Source organism: Tenrec ecaudatus, chromosome 6 (assembly GCF_050624435.1).
Source record: "Tenrec ecaudatus isolate mTenEca1 chromosome 6, mTenEca1.hap1, whole genome shotgun sequence".
In the NCBI taxonomy this organism is placed as follows: Eukaryota; Metazoa; Chordata; class Mammalia; order Afrosoricida; family Tenrecidae; genus Tenrec; species Tenrec ecaudatus.
In genome coordinates, this window is record NC_134535.1 from 61001052 (window position 1) to 61025351 (window position 24300).

Here is a 24300-nt window from a genome sequence, read left to right on the forward strand (position 1 = left end):
TAATTATTTTTTGTAGGAAAATATAAAGGAAACGAGTATCTTCCTCTTGGAGTACTGAGTGACACAGTGGTTGAATGTTCATCGAGCTGTTAACAGATAGGTTGGCAGTTCGAACCCACCAACTGTCCACAGAAGAAAGTTGTGTCTGCTTCCATAAAGATTACAGTTTTGTAATCTAACTCATATGGTTCCTGTGAGTTTAAAAAAAAAGGGAGTGGAGGGAAGGGGTTGATATTTTTTTGGTTAGTATCTTTTTCTAGCTAAAAGTTATGCTGGGCAAAAAGCTGCAAACTGCATTGTTTCCTAATAATGGTTTCCTCTGAAAACAAACGAAACAGGCTTATATATAGCTACACATTAAAATATTTATATATTATTATAAATTAAATGATATGGTTTATATATCTGCTCTGACGTCTCTGAGAAAGTCTACATTGCTGTTAGTTGCTGTTACATTGATTCTGACACATGGAGATCCTAGGTGTTAAAAGTGTTCATTCCTTGGCTATAATCTTAACAGAATCCTATCACCAGGCCTGTTCTCCCACAGGGTGGATTCAAACAGCCTATCTTTAAGGTTGACAGTGGAGCACAAATAATCTGCACCCCCTAGAGACCTGTGATGGGAGTCCTGATGGTGCTGTCAGGTAAGCTGGGCCTTATTAACCTCAAGGTCAGTGGGTTATCTGCTCCCATAAAGATTTACAGGGTCTGAAATTCTACACAGGTCACTGGGTGTCTGGCGACTCAACAGCAGTGGGTTTAGTTTTTTCTCTTTGGGAGGGGCACAGGGAAGGGAGGGACAAGGACCTGGGAGAACAGTGCTCTTGCTGTTGCATTGTGCAATTGAGGTTACCAAAGCAAAACTAGGTTGCTGCTGTTTTTACTTTAGAAAGACACTTTAAAAATATTCAAGTATCTATAGTTTACCAGTACCTTTCATAGGCTCATTCCTACTGCTATGGATATGTTCATCACACTTCAATCTTTAAATGCAAATCTATGCTTTAGGATACTGATTTTTTTGTTGTTGATTATATATATATATATATATATATTTAAAACCTAATGGGGGGAAATCATACAGTTTTCATCAAGAATCAAATATTAATATGTTCAACAGAAAATGTAAGTTCAAACTACTTTTAAAGCATTCCTATCAACAAGTCTGGTAGGCACTATTTCTTGCTATCACTGAAATTCAGGATTTTATTATATGCCTCACCCCAAAAGCATCCCATTCTAATGAACTACTCAAAAAAACCTAGACTGTGTCTAACCTGAAAACTGCAATCCAGATAATCAAAAGATGCCAATAGATTTCCATACAACAAAGATAGCATTAATATATTAAAGTGAAAACATGAGAAAATCATTAATATACTTTCTAATGATATACAAAACAGTACTAGAAGGTTAGTTGCTAAATCTAGTAGGCACAAAATAAGTTAGATCGACTACTCAATGGTATCCCTTTTATTCTCTCTTAAATTGTCACCTGTTCAAGGCAATTCATTTCTTTATTCCCTAACATATTACCTTAACAGCTCTAACCTCTAATATTAGAAGGTATCGGTGTGTCGCTTAAGATTTATTAAAGTACAGGGTAATATCCAATCGCATATAGGTCCCTGATCCCAGAAGGTTTTGAGAGTTCAGAACTCTCCATCAGAGGACCAGGCACGTCAGACGTCCTTGGGTACAGCGATTTGTGTCTCTCGCTAGCCTCTTTGTCCCGTGTTTTCTACCAACAACACTGGCTTGGATGACAAGAAAGAATTCCGATGCCCATTCAGGGCTTCCGGTCCCAATGAACACTCACCTCTCACATCAAGTACGAGCCACAAAGACGCTGACCACGTTAATTATCTCAAGCAGGGACCACATATATCTTAAGCTGCTGTCGGGTTGCCCCAACCCAGGTCGCTGTCACACTGGGCTCTAGTGACCAGCGCGTGATGGGAGGAGCCGCGGTCTAATGGTGGGACAGTGGTGGTAGCAGGAGAGGCGCAGGAAGGCGGCCAGTGGGAAGAGGTGGAGGTGGAGAAGGTGAGAAGAAGTGGGCGAGGCTGGGTGAGTTTAAAGTCCATTAGGGGGGCCAGGGTGGGCAGCATAGAGGAAGGAGTCGGCGGCGCGCCAACGCACTTCGGGTGAAGATTGCGCACTGAAGCGGCCAGGGGTGGAGACAGGGCGGGGTGGGGGTGTCATTGAGACCCAGCGGCCAGATCGCAGGATCGCCAGCAGTGGAGACCAAGTTTTCACGCATACGTACTTGCCTTTCCGCAGCGCACAAGGTGCAGGTCCCAGCCAACCTTCCTTGGTGCCTCCCTCTCCCCTGTACACGAGAGCTTCAAACCATTCGTGGAAAAAACCCTTTATCTTTTGATTCCATTTTTAAACAAATGATTTAAAGTCCCCATATACACATACAACGATATTAACATCTCCTCTCATAAAATGTATTCTGGATAGTAGGTGCATCCTTGTATGTACTTAATAACCAAAACCAATCCCATGACACTGAGTCTATTTCGCTTTGTCTCACAGCAACCCTGAGACTGAAGCTTGAACAGAGCACCCGCTTAGCAGCAGGCTGGAAGTGAAGCTTGTACTTTCTGTCCAGCGCCTTGCCCTACCGCGCTGCCCGCACTTTAAAATGCTCTTTCTTACTGAGGCACTTCCACCCCAAGTATGTGTCCTGGGTGAGTCAGGAAACCAAACGCTGCTGTTGCTGCTGCATATATCACTGTTTTTTAGCTCCCAAAGAGCACTGACACTCCCTAGGGCTTTAGTTGTCATAAATTACCCAAGGTTTACAAAGGGAAGGGTCAGCACTTAAACCATCTCGACAGCAGGCAACTCCTTAAATTTTACCTCCTAGGCACAGCCCTTGCTTCACCCTCGTCCTGTTCCTTAGCACAAGCAAGAGGCACGGCTAAGTCTCCTACTAACTGTCAGTGTACCTGACAGCACCTAACAACATAATACTCACATTAAAATACGTGGTAGGACAAACTTAGTCCAGTAGAGACATGTTATAAATGTTAGTTGGTAGTCTTCAAAATGAGCACACTATCTTCTCTATGAGGGGCAGGGCTTTGGGCCTTCCAGAGATAACTTTTAAAATGGAAATGATACAAGGCACTGAAATTGATTTATTTGCTTTATCTTCTGTCAGAATTTAAGCAAGTTAGAGGCAGAGTCCATACCCTTACTGGACTTTGTATCTCCAGCGTTTAGTAAAAGTAAACATTTGGTAAATATATGTTAAACACCAGATAGCAAGTAAGCCCTATGTAATTATCTGCTACAAAGAAGCATACACACCGCACTGTAGAGAAAGGCCAAAGACTATTAAATAAACATCATTCTTACTTTGGAAAAAAATCTAAAAATATTAGGAGACTGCTAACAATCAAACAAGCAAACAAAATAGATCTAACATAGTTGATACTCAAAAGTGCTCATGAAGAGATGAATACGAATATAAGAGATCACAAGTATATAAATAAATATCAGTGGGATATAAGTTAAAGTGCTCAAATTAAATAGATTTACTCAAGAAATGGCTTGTTTTTAGTTAGCATAACCCTAGAGAATAAATATACACATGTTATGTTTATACACACACATATAGAGAAAATGTGTATGCAGCTAATATTTTTCAAAAGCAATGTAATAGCATACTCAGAGAAGAAACATTTAAATAAGTACTATCATTTGTCATTACAGCTAAATACTCAGCTAAATTTCAGAATTCAGATGATGGTAGCATATTTTAACAGGTTTAAAATCATTTAAAGCAATTTTAAAAACCACTTTAGATTTTAATGGAAGCTTATCATATTTCTGATATCTATAATCCATCTTAATTGTCTTAAATGGTCTGAGACAGAATAAAACCAAAAGGGCTAATGTCCAAACATCTGAATACTCTACAGAAAAAGCTGAGCTCGAGTCTACCCAAAGTCTGTTAGAAGCAACTTTTAAAAGCAAAATATAACAATTAATTATAAACCAACAATTTCAGAAAAATAAGTTCTTATCTAAAGCTTACAGAAGACCCTAACTTTGCAAACATCAGCAGTTTCTAAAGTAATAGTGTCCCTCTGTTTTGCTTGGTATCTTAACTTGCCTTTAGTTTCAAAACTCATGCCAACACGATTCCTCTCAAAACCTCAGGAATTCCATTACTAGTTTTAAGCGAAATTAAAGGAAAATAGACACATTCAAGCCCTGGCAGAAGCATGCACAAAGTATTTGTTGATGCTCACAAATAGACGGAGAAATTTAGACATGTCTGAAGGACAACGCTGTGTGGGTAACTGTTTTGCGCCATCATGGAATCAGATAGAGACTTCGTGCTGCCGCTTCTGGGCCAGCGCTGTTCTTGCTGTGTGCCTTCAAGTGGATTTTAACTCATACTACACTCCTCTGTGTAACAGCAGAAATGCCCTAGGAGGGTTTCTAGGCCATAATCTTCTAGGATCAGATCCTAAGGTCTTTTCTTCTACAGAGCCGAGTAGGTTATTTTAACCATCATCCTTTTAAGTTAGCAGCCAAGGTGCTTAATCATTGGCCATGCAGGCTCTAAACTAACTGAACACGATCTTTAAGCCACAGCTTTTGTGCATGTTTTTATTTCATAGAAAATGGTTAGAGTACCCCAAAAAATCTGTATGTAACCAAGATGTTACTGTTCTCTAAAATAAATACCTGGACACTACATCTACCTCTGATAGATAGATAGATAGATAGATAGATAGATAGATAGATAGATAGATAGATAGATAGATAGAACCAAAATTTTAAAAAAACCTATAAACATTGAACATACAGATGGCCTTCTTTTGTCTCAACATCTAAGAATCTTCTTTTCCATACTATTTCCCTTTTTCCTGAATCGATAAACCTAAACCAACAGTTCTCAAGCTGTGGGTTGTGACCCCCTTTCACAGGGGTCGCCTGATTCATAAGAGTACCAAAATTAAAGTTATGATGTAGCAAAGAAAATAATTTTATGGTTGGGGGGTCACTACAACATGAGAAACTGTATGAAAGGGTTGCGGCATGAGCAAGGTTGGGAACCACTGCTCTAGACAATTACAGGTATTTCCACACTTCACCCTTTCTACCACCTCCTTCAAACCCTAATTCATGTCACCCTATGTATCAGGATCCCTGAAAGGGATTTGTAAGAAAGTAAATTACTATGAAGGCAAAAATCTCACCCTGCTCTCTTCTCAGCAACCCCTTCCTTACAGTCTGAGCACAGCTGAGCAGCAACAAATGGAAGAAATGCTATTTTATATTCACTCAATTAGCATTTCTTACTCTTTTAACCGCTAACACATTCAACCAGCCCCTAACCTGCTCATCAGACACTACCTATTCTCCTGCCCCAGTACCAAAAGTTACAATCAAAGACCTAGATCTTAAGAATTTTGTGGACAAAATTGAAATGATATTAGAAGCATTAGAAGATAGAAGGAATACACAGTCACTGGACCAAAAAGAATTGATCAAAGCTCAAACTATTCCAGGAAGTGATATATGATCAAGAACCACTGCTTCTAGGAAGATGACCAAACCATGTTGAAGGAATTAGCCAGAGACAACGCTCCAGCAATTGATGGGTTACCAAATGAGATGGATGCTTAAATAAATAGGCACAACAATGGAAACATTCATTTATTTCAAGAAATTGGGAAGCTATTTACCTAGCTAACCAAGAGGGAAAGATCCATATTCATGCCCATTCTAAAATAAGGGAATAATTTCACCTCCCAAAAGAATAATAAAATTCATGAATAATTCATTAATACCACAGTGGAAAAATTTTGCTGAAGATAATTTTAAAATAACTGTCATCCTACACTGATAGGGAAGGGCTAAAAGTTCAAGCAGGAATTCCAAGAGGATAGGGAACAGGGACATCATTGCTAGTATCAGCTGGCTCTTGGCAGAAAGCAGGGAATACATGAAAGATGTTTACCTTTGTTTTCCCTACTACACAAAGGCATTCAATGGTGTTGATCATAATATTAACAATACTATAAAGAACAAGAATTCTAGAACACTTCCATTGTGCTCATATACAATGTACATAAATTATGAGACAGTTGCTTGAATAGAGCAAAGGTATAAAAACAAAACACGGTAAGTGGGAAAGTTGTATTCTTTCATTTTATTTATTCAATGTGTATACTGAGCAAATAATGTGAGAGACTGTGCTACAGAAAGAACTAGCTTCAGTATTGGAGAAGCCTCATTAACAATCTGAGATATGCAGATGGCACACCTAGCTTGCTGAGAATGAACACAACTTAGAGAAGCAATTATTGATGAAGGTCACAGAGCACAGCCATCAGTATGTATTATATCTGAACATAAAAGGCACAAAAATCCTCACAAGTGGGCCAATAAGCAACATCATAGTAAATGGTGAAGAAATAGAAATTGTCAAGAATTTCATTCTCCTTAGATCAACAATGCATGCCTATGGAAGTACAAGCAATCCCCAATTTACGACATATTCAGTTTGAATGAATTGCCCTTAAGATCACCCATTATTTAAAATAATAATAGTAATAATAATAAAAAGACCATCCATAATATTGTGTTTTTTGGTACATCTTATTGTTAATATTAATTTGCTGGTGTTATCATTGCCAGATGTTCACTCACAGATGTTTTAATTTGATGACTTCCTAATGAGAACACTGGCTAATTTATAAAGATACTTTGGAGGTAAAAAAAAGACTTTCATAAGAACTAACTTATAACAGAGTCACTGAAATGGGACCCCATTGTTAAGTCTGGAGTATCTGTAGTCATCAAAAACTCAAAGAATGTATTATATTGCATTGTAAAAATTTACTGCAAAAGACCTCCCCTCCCCCTCCCACATTAAGGGGGTTTATTAGGGGAAGTTAATAGGTTACCCTACCTAAGTCAGGATCAACAAACAGTACAGATACAGTCATTGATCTCCTTAGCCAGGAATCAAGTCTCTTTCCTTTCTTGCACCACTCCGCCATATGGTTCTTTGGCTTTTGCATCCATGGGTCAGGAAATCAGCCCACCTGTCACTGTGTCCCAAGTACTAGTATCGCGGTCCAGATAACGAGAAGTTTCCTGTAGTCTTGGCATTGCTCTTTACTTTTTTTTATTAAATATTTTTATTGGGGTGTCTTACATCTATCACAGTCCATACATGCATCCATTGTGTCAGCACATTTGCACGCATGCTGCCATCATCATTTTCAAAGCATTTTCTTTCTGCTTGAGCCTTGGTATCAACTCATTTTCCTCCTCAATCCCCCGCCCTCCTTCATGAACCCTTGATAAGTTATAGATTGCTATTTTCACATCATACATCGTCCTCTATTCGTCTTCACCCACTTTTCCATTGTTCATCCCCCTGGGAGGGGGTTGTGTTGACCCTGTGATCAATTCCCCCTTTAAGACATCACTCTGATGACTAGGTAAGCCTTATCCTATGCCAGGGGATCTATAACCACCTCATATACTTGCACGTAAAAGTCCAACTATGAAAAAGGAAGACAAGGTTTGATACATTTCTAATGATAGTGCTGGCAAAGATACTGAATATATCAAAGACTGCTGAAAGAAATTATGAGATCAGTCCTAGAGGAAACACAGCCAACATGTTACTTAAAAGTGAAAATGTCAAGGCTTCACACTAGCTTACTTGTCATCAGGAGGGGCCTATCACTGGAGTGCATCATGCTTAGTAAGCTAAAGGGACTCAATGAGAGGGATTTAAATTTAAACAAAGGCGGCAACAATGGGCTCAAACATGCCAAGCGTTGTGAAGATAGCACAGAAAGAACTAGGTAACCCTGTGCTTGTACTTAGGTCGCTATGTATCAGAGCCAACAAACAATTAGCAATGAACAATATAGCTCACAGCCTTGTTGTCATAACTAATTATAGTTTTATGAAATCTTCAGCAAGCCTAGAAAGACATATTTCTTTTTATGGAAGACTGTAATTAAAATTCAATGTGGTACTACAAATTGATCTCACATTGAGATCTGAAGTTCTAGTTGCAGTTAGTTTTCAGTGAGAAGTATGTAAACTAGTTGATTTGGTGAAAAAACAATTTTGGATCCCCACATCTAAAAATTAACTGAAATAAACTAATTTAGTTTGGGGGGATTTTGAAGATGTTCTAGAAAGCAAAATGCAAACAAAAACTACAGCCATGCTAGAAATTTTTGCATAAGCAGACTGAAACAGACTGTTATATCTTTCTCCCAGAGAGAGTGATTGGGGGTTTTGAATTGCCAACCTGTGGTTAACAGCCAAACATTAACCACTGTCCTTCCAAGGCCTCTGTAAACTAAATACCAGACTCTTACTATAAAAACATTTCAACTTATCAAGACAATGTTGGGTAAAGAGGAGAGAACTGGTTCATGCCTCTGGAAGTTTTCCATCAGCTTTCTGAAGCCCTGCTGTATTACAGATAACATTTATATATATATATATATATATATACATACATACATACACACACATATCAGATCCCAATCTGTTAAGGGAATTTAACATGAGAAAGAGCAAAGTTTATGTCTGTGTTCATTCCATTTCTTCCTCTTTACCTTCTTGTATTTCACAATTACCTGGGCAGCCACAAGACTGCAAAGTCTTAGCTATAGTTCTCATGTACACATAGCCAATAAAGAACAAAACAAATGCCCATAGATTAATTTTCACCTGGGAATACACCCTAAATTTTACAGATTGAGTGCAAAAGAACTAAAAAGGAAAATGAAACTGGGACCTAAAATATGGGATAACATTAGGAACACAGTACCAAATACAACCTGAAGACCACCCGAGAGTACCCAGTAATGCTGGGTAAATTAGACCTGAGAGGCATCGAGCACCTGCACAAAGGTAAGAGGATATGATACAGTCTACCCACAGAGAATGAAAGAGCATGCTATAGTCCAACCTACATAGATCTAGGAGCAAGTCAGTCAGTCCCAGGGTTCCACCATTTATTATCAGCCTGACCTCGGGAATATGGTTTAACTTGTCTAAGCATCAGTTTTCCCATCTTTAAAATAGAAACAATTACAATACTAATCGAGTAAAACCTTTTTAATGGGTTGCTACATTATCTCTCTTTTTTTGGCTACATTATCAATGTACAGAAATAAAGTTCTTGGTTCCCTCCATACATCACTGACAGCCACAGCAGGCTTACCACACGCATCTGGTACTCTTCTAAGGAGATCACTTTCTGATTATGGCCCCACCCTTCTGCTCCCGCCAAATTAGTGAGACACTTAACAAGAGCCAGCTGTTTGTTCCCAAACCAGTTTATGACAACTGTACTCATTAGTATAATTGTGTAATTTTAGATTATGTAAAGCAATGAATGATGAATGTGAAAGGGACTGTTTCTACGAACATTATGTCCAAAATTCCAAAATGAGTCAAAAGGCTAATTCGTTCAAAAAACTTATTATAGAATCAGTTGTGCGTAAAGCACTTCAAAAGAGTAAGAGGAAGAACAAAGTAAACAAATGTTTAAGAATTTTATACATTACACTTTTAAATATTTAAATTCTCTCTTTTGTAAGAAATAGAACCCTGTTGAATTGGTGTATGTTCTGCTATGTATTCATTTCTGTACAGGAGTAGAAAGTCCCAATCTTCCTAACACAGAATAGCAAGCTGGTGGTTTCAAACGCTTGACAGTCCAACACATAACTGGTCTACGCCACAAGGGCTCCTTGCTCTATGCCCTGCAGGGCGGCTAAAGCCTGAATCAACTTGGCAGCAACTCAAGGATATTTAATAGATAATGCATCGTGGCTGTGGTTTACCCTAAAAGTGCCTTGTAGGTTCTAATCAAAGGACTCATCCACAAAGAAAAACTCTTGACTCCATAGGAGGTGAAGGAATGCATGCGGGGGAACCCCCATAAAAAGCCAAGTCCACTGCCACTGACTCAATGCCGATTCATAGCTACCCTATAAGGCAGGGCAGAACTGTTTTTTTGGGGTTTCTGAGACTGTCAATCTTTCTCTCTCTCTTTTTTTTAATATTAAAAGATCATTTTATTGGGGGCTCTTACAGCTCTTATAACAATCCATACATCAATTGTATCAAGCATATTTATACATATGTTGCCATCATTATTTTCAAAACACTTTCTATTGAACGCTTAGTATCAGCTTCTCTTTTTCCCTCCCCCCACCCCGTGACCCCTTGATAAATTATAAATTATTATTTTCATATCCTACACCAACCGCTGTCTCCCTTCCCCCATGGCTTCTTGCTGCTCGTCTCCCTGTGGGTGGGGTGGGATGTGTTCCCTCTTCCTCCCCTTGCCCCACCTTCCTCCTCCGAGAGTGTAAATCTTTATGGGAGTACATACAACTCACCACAATGAGTTGATTCCTATCATGACCAAATAGGGTAGGTTAGAACTGCTCATGTGAGTTTCCGGGCCTGTAATCTTTATGGAAGTAGACAGCCCAGCTCCCTCCCTTGGAGTTGCTGGTGGTTTTGAACTGCTGACCTTTCAGATCGCACACAGCCCACTTGTAGTAATGTAACATGTCAGCAAGACCGGGCACTTAACACTGACAAAAATATGGAGAAAATCAATTAGGTTCTTATGTGGTACCAGTGGAGGGAGCAGCAGCTCTCTGAATAAGAGCCAGAAAGGAGAAAGGTCAAGTATACAGATTGAGGGAGGAGTTACCAGGGCACAGAAATAGAGAAGCAATGCAAAAACCAGCAACCACTATGTAGGTAATGTGTTCATCTGTTATTTTACAACAACAAAAACATTTTAAAACGTTCCTGTCATTTTGACATTACCTCCATTTTACTCTTCATGGAAAAATTGTTGCATAAAGAAATGAACTGTGTAACAGTTCTAAATTGGCACAATAAAGTACCTTTTCACCTTTAATTAAAAAAGAACACTGATGTCCACTTTCACAGTACTAATTAATACTATCCTTTTGAGAAGAAATTTGACCAAATGTTTCAAGATTAATATAAACCCTTATAACCTTTGCTTCAATAATCAGACATCAGAGAACCTACCCCAAAGAAAGAATAACATCAAGAAATCAATATGCTCAAAAATGTTAGTAGGGAAAATTCTTAATTTAATGAAATGTTTAATAATAGTGAAATTATGCTGGTGTCAGAAAATAGTATGTTTTTAAAAACCACAACATTGAACATATACTATAAATATGATACAAAATATACATAGGAAAGTTTATAAAAACTGAAATTATAATTAAGAATGTGTTTTATATTTGTTTCTATATAAATTACCAAGGGCATATGAGAGAGGGGGGAATGGGGAGGGAGGGGGGGGAAAAAAAGAGGACCTGATGCAAGGGGCTTAAGTGGAGAGCAAATGCCTTGAGAATGATTGGGGCAGGGAATGTATGGATGTGCTTTATACAATTGATGTATGTATATGTATGAACTGTGAAAAGAATTGTATCAGCCCCAATAAATTGTTAAAATAAAAAAATTTTTAAAAAAAGAATGTGTTTTATATTTGTTTCTATCCTTTCTTAAATGTTATTTTACTTTTAGATTAAAACAAATTGTATTTTGAAAGCACACATCTCCCAAAGCTATATAGGGGGGAGACTTCAAAAATATGTGGGGGAAATTCCGTCATCTCTTAATTCTACTTTTCAACAAACCTTTTGAAGCCACCCCCCACGTACTATATAATTCCACTCAAGTAACATTCTTAAATGGTGAATGAGTGGCTGAGGGAGAGGGGGCTGTGAGTACAAAGTGGTAGCACTCCGGAGTTCTTTGGGGTGATGGAACAGTTCTGTACTCTGATGGCGGTGGTGGTTACATGAAACTACACTTGGGAAAAAATTACACAGAACTGCACACACACACGCATACTCAGAAATGCTGGTGAGAAAAAAGAGTGAAAAAATATATGTATGATCTGTAGTCTAGGTAACCACAATGTACCAAGGTCCATTTCCTGGTCTTCATCTTATAGGACAGCTATAAATCACCTTAGGAGCTCTGCTGGTGTGGTGGGTTCAACCCCCTTGGGAACAACTGCTCTAAACAGAAAGCTTGATTAACAGTCTATGGTGACATGAACTGCAAATGCACTATTCCCCTCACCAAAAAAAAGCAGCATTATCTTGATCTTTGATTTCACTTGATGAAGTTTTTTTGGGGGGGCAAGACGTCATCCACTGACTTGATTGATGTTTGCTTTCAGGATCTTAAGAATAGCACCACATCTTGTCACCAAGAATGACCTTGGAAAAAATGTCTGGGTCACTTTGGAGCTTTTGTTTCAAAGCACAGCATGGTTCCACTCGACATTCTTTTTGGTAAGTCAGAACCCAAGACACAAATTTCAGTGACCCTTCTCATTCACAAGTCTTCCATTAAAATTCGCTGAACCGAGCTCTAAGATAGTCTAGATAACTTCTCCATCTATCTCTTCAATGGTCTGTCTTCGGTCTTCAAGAACAAGTACACAAATTTTGTCAACATTTTTGTCTGTTCATACAGAACGAGGTTTGTCATCAATTGACATTTCACCCGTTTTGAAACGAGAAAACCCCTCCTGTGCATTAGTGAGCTGAAATGTACTGATATTAGGCATTTAGAATCAGAAAATCATATGGGAGGACATCATACACGAAGACAACAAAAGGCCATAAAAAAAGGCAGAAAAGAAAACATGAAATTAGATGTGGTAGTTACATAATCTTGTGACAACTTGAAGTTATTAAAAGTGAAGTGGTGGAGTCTAGCCTATAATCAGACAGCCTGATGGTGCCTCCTTGTTGGTGTGACCTTCTCTTGAGGATTCTGGAAACTCTTCTCTTTCTCCCTGGAAGTGGGCCACATACTCTTTCTCTGCTTCACCTTCTGGTTGACAAGCCACCTGATGGCAGCCAGAGCCCTGGAGATGGCTCCACCGCCATTGGATCCACAGGACTTTCTACCCACTGGCCTGTGATCTTCCTGCATTCAGCATCATTTTATGTGCTGCATGAGTCTAAAGAGGAATTTATGGATATATGGGCTAATATCAGACTTATGGACTTGATCTACACTGGACAGAGTTGTTTTCTCAATATACAATTGTTCTTCCACATAAAGCTCTTTCCTATACATATATGAATATCTCTAGCCAACCCGGACTAAAACAGATGTTAGAAAAGATTCTGAAATGTGCTTTTAATGATAGAGTTAAAAAATAAACCCCAAACTCACTGCTACTGAGTTAATGCTGACTCATAGTAACCGAATAGGACAGAGTAGAACTGCCCTTGTGTATTTCCAACACGGTAACTCTTTATGGAAGACAGAGCCCAGCTTTCTCCTTCAGAGCAGCAGCTGGTTTTGAACTGCCAATCCTGAAGTGGCATAATAACATGGACTTTATATGCAAGTAGCTAAGGCAAACTGAAGAAATGATGAAGTCAAAGAGAAAATTTCAAAGGGCAGCTCAAGAAGACAAAGTAAAATATTACAATGAAATGTGTAAAGACCTAGAGTTACAAAGGAAGAACACCCAAAAAAAGAAGACATGGCACATCTTAAACTGAAAGGATTAAAGAAAAGAATTCAAGCCCCAGTTGTAATCTTGAAAGATTCTATGGGCAAAATATTGAAGGAGTCAGGAAGCACCAATAGAAGACGGAAAGAAGGCACAAAGCTCGTGCACCAAAAAGGACCAGTCACCATTCCATCCTATCCACAAGGAGCACATAAGCAAGAACCAAGGGAACGAAGGAGGAAGCTCAAGCGGTACTGAAAGCATTAGCCAAAAGCAAGGCTGCAGGAACTGAAGGAATACCAACTACAGTGCTTCAACAAGCTGACGAAGTACTGAAAACACTCATTGGTCTATGCCATGAAATTTGGCCAACTGACTGGAAGAGATCCATAAATGTACCCAATCCAAAGAAAGGTGACCCAACAGAATGTTTAAATTATAAAACAGCATCATTAATATCACACGCAAGTAAAATTTTGCTGAAAATCATCCAACAATAGTTTCAGCAGTACATGGACAGACCTGCCAGAAGTTTTGCTTTATAATTCAGATTCAGAAGGGGATGTGGAACAGGGTATATCATTGCTGATGTCAGATGGATCGTGGTTGAAAGCAGAGAAAACTAGAAAGACGTTACTTGTGTTTCACTGACTGTGTGAAGGCATTCAACTGTGAGGATCATAACAAACTATGGACAGCCTTGAGAAGAATAAGAAAACACCAGTGTTTTCATGTAGAAACCATATATGGATCAAGAGACAGTTGTGTGAACATTACAAGGGAATACTGACTGCATGACTCAAACTCAGCAAAGGTATGCATTAGGGTTGTAGTCTCTCAGCATACGTAATCCTTATAGTGGTCAAATCGTCAGAGAAGCTGGATTATATGAAGAACGCTACACTAGGAATGGAGGAAGGCTTCTTAACAACCTTTGATATGCAGATGACACAACTTGGCTTGATGAAAAAAAGTAGAACATGAAATATTTGCTGATGAAGATCAAAGACTGCAGCCTTGAATGTAGACTATGACTTAATGTAAAGAAAACAAAAATCCTCACAACTGGACCAATAGGTAACATCATGAAAAATGGAGAAAAGATCGAAGTTATCAAGAATTTTTATCTTGGTTGAATACACAACCAATGTTCATGGAAGCAGCATTTAAGAGATCAATGAGTTACATGAGGCAAATCTGCTCCACAAGATCTCTTTAAAGCAGGAGTTCTCAAACGACATGCGGCCCGCCGAGGACATTTATCCGGCCCGCTGGGTGTTTTTGACAGTTCGTATTTTTACTTCAAAATAAGGTATGTGCAGTGTGCATAGGAATTTGTTCATAGTTTTTTTTTTTAAACTATAGTCCAGCCCTCCAACGGACCTGAGGGACAGTGAACTGGCCCCCTGTTAAAAAGTTTGAGGACCCCTGTTTTAAAGTGTTAAAAAGCAAGGGTTTTATTCTGAGGACAAAGGTCTGTCTGATAGAAGCCGTGGTATTTTCAATTGCCTCAGATGCATGTAAAAGTTGGACACTGAATACGGATGACCAAAGAAAAGTTGATGCATTTGAACCATGGTGTTGGCAAAGAATATTGAAAGTACCATGGATTGCCAAGAGAATAAACAAATCTGCCAGCGAAGACGTACAGCCAGAAAGCTTCTTAGAGGCAAGGATGCAGAGACTTCTTCTGACATACTTTGCACATATTAGGAGACCAGACCCTGGAGAAAGACATCTAGCTTGGTAAAACAGAGAGGGATTTGTCTGAGATGGATTGATACAGTGGATAAGGAAATGAGCCCGACCATAGAACAACTGTGAAGATGGTACAGGACTGGGCCGTATTTCATTTTATTTACATATAGGGTCACTATGAGAGTCGGAACTGATTCAACGGCACCTGATAAAACTACACGTATGTGTGTGTGTGCATGCGTGTAATATACACTAAAGGAAGTAAAAAGATATTGCATCTGGGTTCCTGGGTTTATACTAAACAAAATGTGTTTAATTAAACATGTCTCTAATCAGTGGATGGCTGCAGGCAAATTTTCTAAGTAATATACTGCTCTTAGTCTTAGTAGGGTGCCTTCTAAAACTGGGGTACTTCTAAGACATAGACAAAAACAATTTTGAGGTCAGGGCCGATATCTAAGTAGACATCTTCCTAAATAATTGAAACTTTGTAACATATTTATGGGAAGGCTACCTCACATAGAACAACCATTTTTACAAGCATTTTCAGGAAGGTTGGGAGGACCTCTAGGAGGAGAAACGAGCAGGAAGACTGTCAACCTGAGAGCTAGAAAGTGGTGAAAGTTTGTAGAATTACCATTAATTCAAGAGTAACTGAAGTTGGGATCCCACGTCATTTGGCATTTCCAATTTTAAGTACAGAACTACAGAAAACTACAAGACAATACCAGTACCACCCTTAGTATCTAAACCAGCAAATATCCAGTATTCTTTAAAATTAAAAAAAAGAAAAAGATATTGCTGTTATTGAGTGCCACAGACTCCATTTCTACTCCCTATCAACCACATGGGATAGAACAGAGCTTGCTCATAGGGATTTCTTGGCTGAAACCTTGACAGAGCAGATTTCCAAATCTTTCTGCGGTGGAGCCACTGCCTGGGTTCGGACTGCCAACCTTTTGATTAGCAGCCAAGTACTCATTAACCTCTGCACACCCAGGACTCCTTAAAATGAAACAACACGAACATTCTGCTTTAGGAGGTATGCAAACATATATAAGTATTTCTATAGCACTCCCACTTTTTAAAATTATTTAAGAAAAATACTCAAGGAAACAACCCTTAATTTAACATTCATTTAGGCTAGTTTAAAGAGCCCTGGATAAACATTGGGCTACTATTCACAAATTTAGTGGTTCAAATCCACCGGCCTCATTGTTGAACAAGGAAGCTGTCTGTTCCCATAATGATTTACCTTCAAGGAAACCCTGTGGAGGATTGCTAGGAACTGGAAGAAACCAGGTGACAGTGGGTTTGAGAAATTAGTAGGTTAGACTGCGTTCAGAGATTGGGGAAGCTAGGTTAAGGAGCTCTGGTAATACAGTGACTAAATGCTTGGCTGCTAACTAAAAGGTTGGCAATTTAAGCCACCAGGTGCTCAGCAGAAAGATGAAACTGTCTACTCCGTGCAAATTTACAGTCTTGGAAACCCCACGGGACAGATGTACTCTGTCCTATACATTACTATGAATAAGAATTTGCTTTCATAGCACAGATTTGAGTTGATTAGGTTTGCACCTTAAAAATCTTCCTCACTCTAAATAAACCAAGGAGTCAGTAAGTTTCTCATCTAGAAAACAGGAATGCAATTTCAATAAGTGCTTATGTTAATAATTGGTTTGTGTTCCTGCTTGGATTTCAGTGGCTCCACTTACATAACCCATTATGCAAAGTGCCTGCACTCTTCTTTAGAAAGTGTTTTGAATACTGATATCTGTACAAGGTTTACTGGTTATATTAAATTAAAAAAGCTCTCTCCCTCTCTAACTTCAATTATCTTTCTTGCAGAAGGGGTGGAAAGGAAAGCCAATTTCTACAACTTCAGTATGTAAGAGGCAAATTATTTATCTTATTGGCTTATCATTGGAGTAATGACTTAAAGCAGCACCCATGCAGCCCCCACCATTTATAAGCTTTCTCCTGGGACTCTGGTTGGGAAATAGTCGTAACAAATTATTTGGAGCAACTTGTATAAACTCAACTGCAAATGGCCTAAGCTGCTACTTGAAATATGCTCTAATTGTGAAACTTTAGAAAATTAAACTCAAGAGTGGCAAGAATCACAATACAGTCCCTGTAGAGGAACAGAAGGGTAGAATGTACCCCAAACCGAAGGTGAATATGCATGTTAGATGAGTACTTTATCCTATCCTTAGGTTCTGTTTAAGCCAAGATTTTTGGATTTCATAGAACCATAATCTTAAAGGGGGGGGGGTGAGAGGAAGACAAGCATAGAGTTGCCAACTTTCATTCTGCCAAGGACATTTTAAAAAACAACTATCAGTTACCATCACCACCATTTCATAAAAGAACTACTATGTTCACATCAAAAATGGTAAGAGATCTTTGGCAGGGGCGGGGGGGATCTTTTAAATGGAACCGATTTAGCTTTAGGGAGAGCTAATTATATTCTTACTTCACTTAGGGTAAGTGAAAACTTTGTCATGGACGGACAGGGCTCCACAGTCCAGCTCACCAAGGAGCTAGCTCCCACTTGAGAAAGGCAAGCAACAGGAAGACAAGCCCAAACCAACCCTAACCTATTCTACAACAAGGAAAGGGAGGTGTGCAGGAGTTAGGGGCTCTCCCAAGGTTGCGGACCAAGGATTTTGACACAGATCTGTCTAATTCGGGAATAACATTTCAAACTATTATGCTAAATTTCCTCTAATATTATTCCAGTGGTATAAAGATCCACTCTCATCTAGTCAGCTTTGTGACCTATGACAACACAGGAATTTCCAAGACAGCTGGTGGGAGGGAAAGGTACACTCCCTGGTCATCATTCAGACTGACGCTAGATGGAACTTCTGACCTCTGCTTCATTAATACCAGGCTCACAACAACTAAGCCAACCAGCACAAAGCACACACAAAATTCTCACCACCAACAGCACTGAAACAGGACTGTTAGTTACGCCAGTCCCAAGTGTCCGTGATAACACTGAAATACATATTCATGAAAAACAAAAGGAATGAATTAATTCCAAAAAAGGAAATAAACATTTATATGGTATCAGCCTGAAAGTAATGAACCTATCCTCAAAAATTACTACTCTAAGGCTCATTTTGCAAACTATTATAGTCATCTTGGTTTTTACACACCAACCCTCAGGTTTCTCCTATTTAAATATCCAAACAGAAAACTACACAAATTTTATAAGTCTATAGTTCTCCGCAGGTGCCCCAGTGGAGTAATGGGCTATGCACTGAACTGCTAACCACAAGGTCCGTGGTTTGAACCCACCAGCCACTGTAAGGAAGAAAGATGAGGCTGTCTACTCCCATAAAGATGGTTTTACCCTGTCCTCAAGGGCTACTATGAGTGAGAATGGACACAATGGCAATGAAAACAAACAAACAATTCATGATGTTTCTAAGAAGTCCCTGGGTTAAAGTTAAACACCAAACTACTAATGGAGAAGTTGCAGTTCAAACCCACCCAAAAGTGCCCCTGAGACACAAGCCTGAGAAGCCTTAAAAACCTTTGGAGCAGCTCCACTCTGTGCACATGGCGATGTCATGAACCGCAATTAACTTGATGGCAAGTAATAGCAAAAATAAGGTTTCTAAGGCATCTTGGTGGTCTAGTAGTTAAGCACTGTATGAGTACCTACCATGTCAGCAGTTCAAAACTACCAGCTTCTCCTCAGAGGAAAGACAAGGCTTTCCACTCTTGCAAGGAGTTAATCGTCTCAGAAACCCACTGGGGCAATTTTATCCTGCCCTATAGGGCTGCTGTGAGTCAGAATCGACTTGATGGTAGTACGTTTGGAGTTTTTGTAGATAAAATATGAATTTTGTAATGTAAATAATAATATAACAAATAAAAATACCTTATGATCCTACCCTACTAAGATAATCAGACTATTTATAAGCTAATTAAAGACAGATCTATTTATGTTAATCAAAAGTACTTAGAATAGAGAAAGTTGGAATAAAAATGTAATTAAACACCACTTTCTATGAAAGGCAATATTAATAGCCAGTGGTAATAGACACAAAAAATTTTAGAATATTAAGGTTCTTTATATTGAAAACAAAACCAAGTCATCCATACACAGAAATAAATTAAATATTATATCAGAGATTTGCTTTCAAATTCTCACATACTAGTTGTCAAACAGATGTCTAAAAGAATTGGCCAGACATAACCCTTAGATAACCAAAGTCGGACATGCTGAACCAAATGATTCTAAAGGTTTGTCCTTCTTGAAATACGGTAATGAATCTAGTGTGTTTGCTAGCAATCGAAAGAAAATTTTACATCCCAATTGGATTTTCAATTATTAGGTTCTTTTTACTCCACGTGCACTACAACATGAGGGCATAGTTCACAGACTCATACTCGCTGCATAAAATAACCTGTCTTTTCTCTGTTTTAAAAGAGATTACATGTGAGGCAAAGATTGCAGTTGCTTTGTTTTTCTTTCCCCCTTGGTACTTTTAGCTCCTTACACACACAGAACCAGTCTTTGCATATTCATTAATTCCTTGCCGACAACAAAACTAAAGAAAAACTCAGTCGCTGATTCAATTCTGACTCATGGTGACCCTATAAGACTTAGTAGAACTAGCTCTGTGGGTTTCCAAGATTGTATTTCTTTGTGGGGGTAGAGAGCCTCATCTTTCTCCCACCAGCCTGTGGTTTCAAACTGCTGATTTTTTGGTTGGTTAGCAGCCCAACATGTAGCCCATTACACCACAGCTCCTGTGGCTGCTCTTTTAAAACACTGTCTAATACATGCATAGCCTTGACCTCACTCCCCAATGACAAACCCCTATTTCCAAAAGTCTATGGGTGTTTCCAATGTTTAGCAAGTACTCGAGAAACTCGAGAAACTCAGCACACCTCCTTTTCCACATTTCTTATAATAGTATCACCATCTCCTTTGACCTTAGCTAGAGTGGAATCCCTGTAGGTTTTCCAGCAGCTTCTGTCAATGTGTGGAGCTGAATCCCTCTTAGTTGTCTGTTCTTGGTCTGGAAGCTCCGCTGAAACCTGTCCACTTTGAGTGACCTTGCTGGCATTTGAAATAGCAATGGCACAGCTTCCAGCACCACAGCAACACACGAGCCACCACAGTACAACAAACTGACAAATTCTTGGATTTGAATTGTAGAGCTGGAGATGAATATTGAAATTACCTTGGACTGCTAAAAGAACAAACTGATATGCGTTGGAAGAATAAGTCCAGAGTGTTCCTTAAAGGCAAGGATGGCAAGACTTCATTTTACATATTTTAGACATATTCCCAGGAAAGACCAGTCCCTGGAAGGGCATGTTTGGGCCAGCGGAGGAGGGGCGGTGAGAAAGAGGAAGGCCCTCAAGGAGATGGACGGACACCTTGGCTGCATCAATGGGCTCAGCGTGGGAACGACTGTGAGGGTGGTGCAGGACCAGGCCGTGTTTCCTTCTGTTGCATGCAGGGCTGCTGTGATTTGGAGCCGCCTGGATGGTGCCTCCAACAGGGTGGAATCTACTTCCACCTCCTCCAAACCTTCCCCAATGATTCCCCCTCTCGCCAAGCTACTAAATCAATGGTTCAATCCTGCTATTATTAAATTTCTGTTTTCATCCCATACTAGAAAAGAATTAGACCTCAAAGCTGCTCATTGCCTCCCAAATGTTGAACTCCTTTCAAACTTGATCTCTTATTCCTGAAAATTAACCTTATATCCTAAGTCATCCAGTCCACAACATGTCTCTGAAAACACACTGTCCCTGCCTACCTCCACACTTCTGCTAATGCCATACCCTTGACTTGAAAGGCTTTATTCGTCCATCTAATTCCAACCCCTGACTTAGAACCCAGGTTCCTAGTGATCTGATAGATACATAAGCCTGAAGAAATTACTTAATATATCCGAACTTCAGGGGCCTCATCAGTAAGAAAGATGCTTATGAAAAAACCAAATTCACTGGGCATTGAGTCAATGCCGACTCATCGACACCCCAATGGACAAGGTAGAATTGCCCCGGTGAATTTGCAAGTTGTAACTCTTTACCAGACAGAAAACTCTTTCTTTCATGGAACTGCTGGTGTTTTCAAACTGCTGACCTTGCAGTTAGCAGCCCAATTCTTAACCACTACACTACCAGGGCTCCTAATGCTTATATGGCTATTGTTAAATTTAGAAATCAGTAAGTGCAAAATAGTAGCTTTAGCACTATCCTTACAAGCATTTCTATACTCCCATCACTTTTTATGATCACTCTAGCTCAAAGTGAACCTTTTCCCTATGTACAACTCTAAATTTTTAGGTCAAACCAACCCTATGGTATTTACATGTATTTGTTAAATTTTTGAGCAAGCATCTTACATCTCCCTACTAGATCTCTAATTCCTGAAGACCACAGACTTGATCTTTGTGTCCTACAATTACTAGCACAGTGCTTTCTGTGAGTCACTCAATAATAATAATAATAATGTGCCAAAAGTATACTATTCTTTTCTTCATTTCTGAAACCTTGGAAAATTATTGTCCAAATTGGAAACTTAGTTGTTAATGGCCATATCTTTTCTTGTTCCAATATGGTTGCCTAACATAGTCTGATGCACGTCAAATGTTCAATACCTGCTGAATTAAAGTAAATAATTTAATACAATTTACAATACTCAAGAGTCACGAGGATCTGCGTCCCCGTGTCATCTTTCTGCTCTTACAATTCCTAAACAATTCTCCTTTTAAAACATATGGCCAATGCTACCTTCAGTACAGACTGATCACCAAAACTGACTCCTCCAGATTCATTTCCAATAGTCTACCCTCGTGCCTGTTATAACCAATGAAGCAATCCAAGCAGATCTCTAGTCTGGGCAAAAGTCAGCATTGAATCTTCCCTCTTCAATATTTTCCTGGGTTTTATGAAACTATTCACTCTGAAATAACTTTTCCTTTGCATAGGAAAATGTGCTATCACCATAATCTGAGCTCTCTAATCTTATCACCTCCAGAGGAGGGAAGATGAGAGAAAAAGTACGAAAGTAACAGCAGTCTTTACATTTTACAGGATAAGTCCACAGGAGAGATGTACACCAAAGTGCAGAAACTTCACTAGTTTCATGAAGGTAGTCGATATATTTGACACTGAACAATAGAATCACCTGACAATGGCGAGAATCTACAATCATTGCATTCCCTTAATGGGCTTTTTTTTTTGTTTAAGACGCCATTAAATGTGGTTCAATCTTATTTCCCACTACCAACCTTTCCGCGGTAGTTTGTTGCCTAAATCTGTTCGCTAAAAATCTACCTACATCCACTGTCTCTTAAGAATGTCTCCATTTACCTGAGGTAAACATTTCAAAATTAAACACGCACACTGCCCTCGGCCCACGTCTGCATTGCAGCGACAGCTGTAGCAGGACAAGAAACCTCAGGAGGAACGGAGAACTTTTTGTTTAAGTGGAGAGAAATGACAGTTGCGAATGCAAAAGTAAACAAACACCGTGGTGGAGGGGGTGTGATGCGCCACTCTTTTGCAATCAACTCCGGTACGCGCAGCAACCACACACTGAATGCAACTTTGACTTCAGGTGGCCACAGGAATTAGCGCAGACTTAGGAAGAGCATCGTTTTTCCTGTGTGTGCGTGTGGTTTTGTTTGTACTGTGGACGGCTGACTTTGCTCAAGGAAGTTTTGTTTTGAAGGGACTTCAATAAGCGTTTCGGAATGTTTTCCAGTGAGTAAAGATCATGTGAGACACGCCGGTGCCACCGTGATCGACGTCAGCCGCTTCTGAGCGCCGTCCAAATCCATCCAGGGCAACCCCAGAGCGGGCTGGCAGGAACCGCCTCGCAAAGGATCCCCGACAGCTGAACACGCACCCCACAGCCCTGGGACGAAGGGGCCGACACCTCGGAGACCCGACATAATTACTGAGCCCGAGGGCAGTGCCAGGGAAGGCACAGCTCGGGGACGCCAGCCCAACACTGAGTTTGGTGCCCAGGTCCCGAGCTCCAGGTCAGACCCCGAAAACCAAGCAGGGCAGGAGGCGCGAAGCTGGGGGGTGAGGGGTGGGGTCAGGCAGGAACGAAGGGGTCGGACGCACCGGGGCCCAGCCCAGCCCCACCCCCAGGACCCCACCGCCCCAGCAGCTCCGGGAACCCCCTCCCCGGCTCCGCCCCGCCCACCCCCACGGCCCGGTCACCCCGCTCCTTCCCGCTCGGCGGCCTCGGCGGAGACCGAGGCGGCCCACCAACCCCTCGGCAGACCCCGACAGCTGAAGCCGCAGCCCCGAGCCCGCGGCGGGCGGCGGGGGCCCGAGAGCGCACGACGCGGCTCGACGGCCCGCCCAGCCTGCCCTCCGGTCCACTCACCGTCGGCCGGGGCGCCGGGAAGGGGCAGGGCGCGGTCAGCGGGCGCAGCACCCCGGGCTCCAGGCCGGGCGAGAGCCCCTCTTCGGGAGCCGAGCGAGCCTCGGCGGCTGTGCCTACAAGGCCTCTCTCCGGCCCAAACCTTGGAAAAGCACTTCCGGGGGAGTGGGGGGAGGGCAGGGCTTTGGCACCGGAACTGCTCGTGGCTGGAGCCGCCAGGGCCTCCCGGCGGGCGGGGCGGGGCCCGGCGCGTCGGGGTGTCCCGGCTCGGCGGCCGCGGCTCGGACCGCGGGGCTCGCGTTAACCCTTTACCACCGGCTCGCTGCACTTTCCCATCGTCGAACGGTTTCGCGCCAGCCACCTGACGGCACAGACGAGGAAACCGAGGCGCGGAGCATTTCGCTGCGGGAATGTAGCGCAGATACTCGGACTCTAGTCGCTCCAGTGTGTTCTTTCCACTCCAATGCCCCTCCTTAAAAAGATAAAAGTTAACAATTATTGAACCCTTGCTGGGAAGTACACACCGCAGTAGGCACTTCGAGTTCATCCATCAATCATTTCCAGAACATTTAGGTTGGTCCTGTTAGCCTGTGTTTTGTAGGAGCGGAAACCCCATACTGGAGCCCCTTGCTATCTGAAAGCAGAGCGTTTC

General features: G+C 40.8%; 1 protein-coding gene across 4 annotated transcripts in view; it reads right to left on the reverse strand.

Annotated features, from left to right (window-relative positions):
- Positions 1–23812, reverse strand: part of FRS2 (fibroblast growth factor receptor substrate 2) — a 113669-nt gene extending 89857 nt beyond the window's left edge. For all 4 annotated transcript variants that reach the window (XM_075551293.1, XM_075551294.1, XM_075551295.1 and 1 more), the window contains exon 1: positions 23652–23812. The gene's annotated coding sequence lies outside the window, so the exon portion shown is untranslated. The remainder of the gene's footprint in view (positions 1–23651) is intronic.
- Positions 23813–24300: the final 488 nt, after the last annotated feature.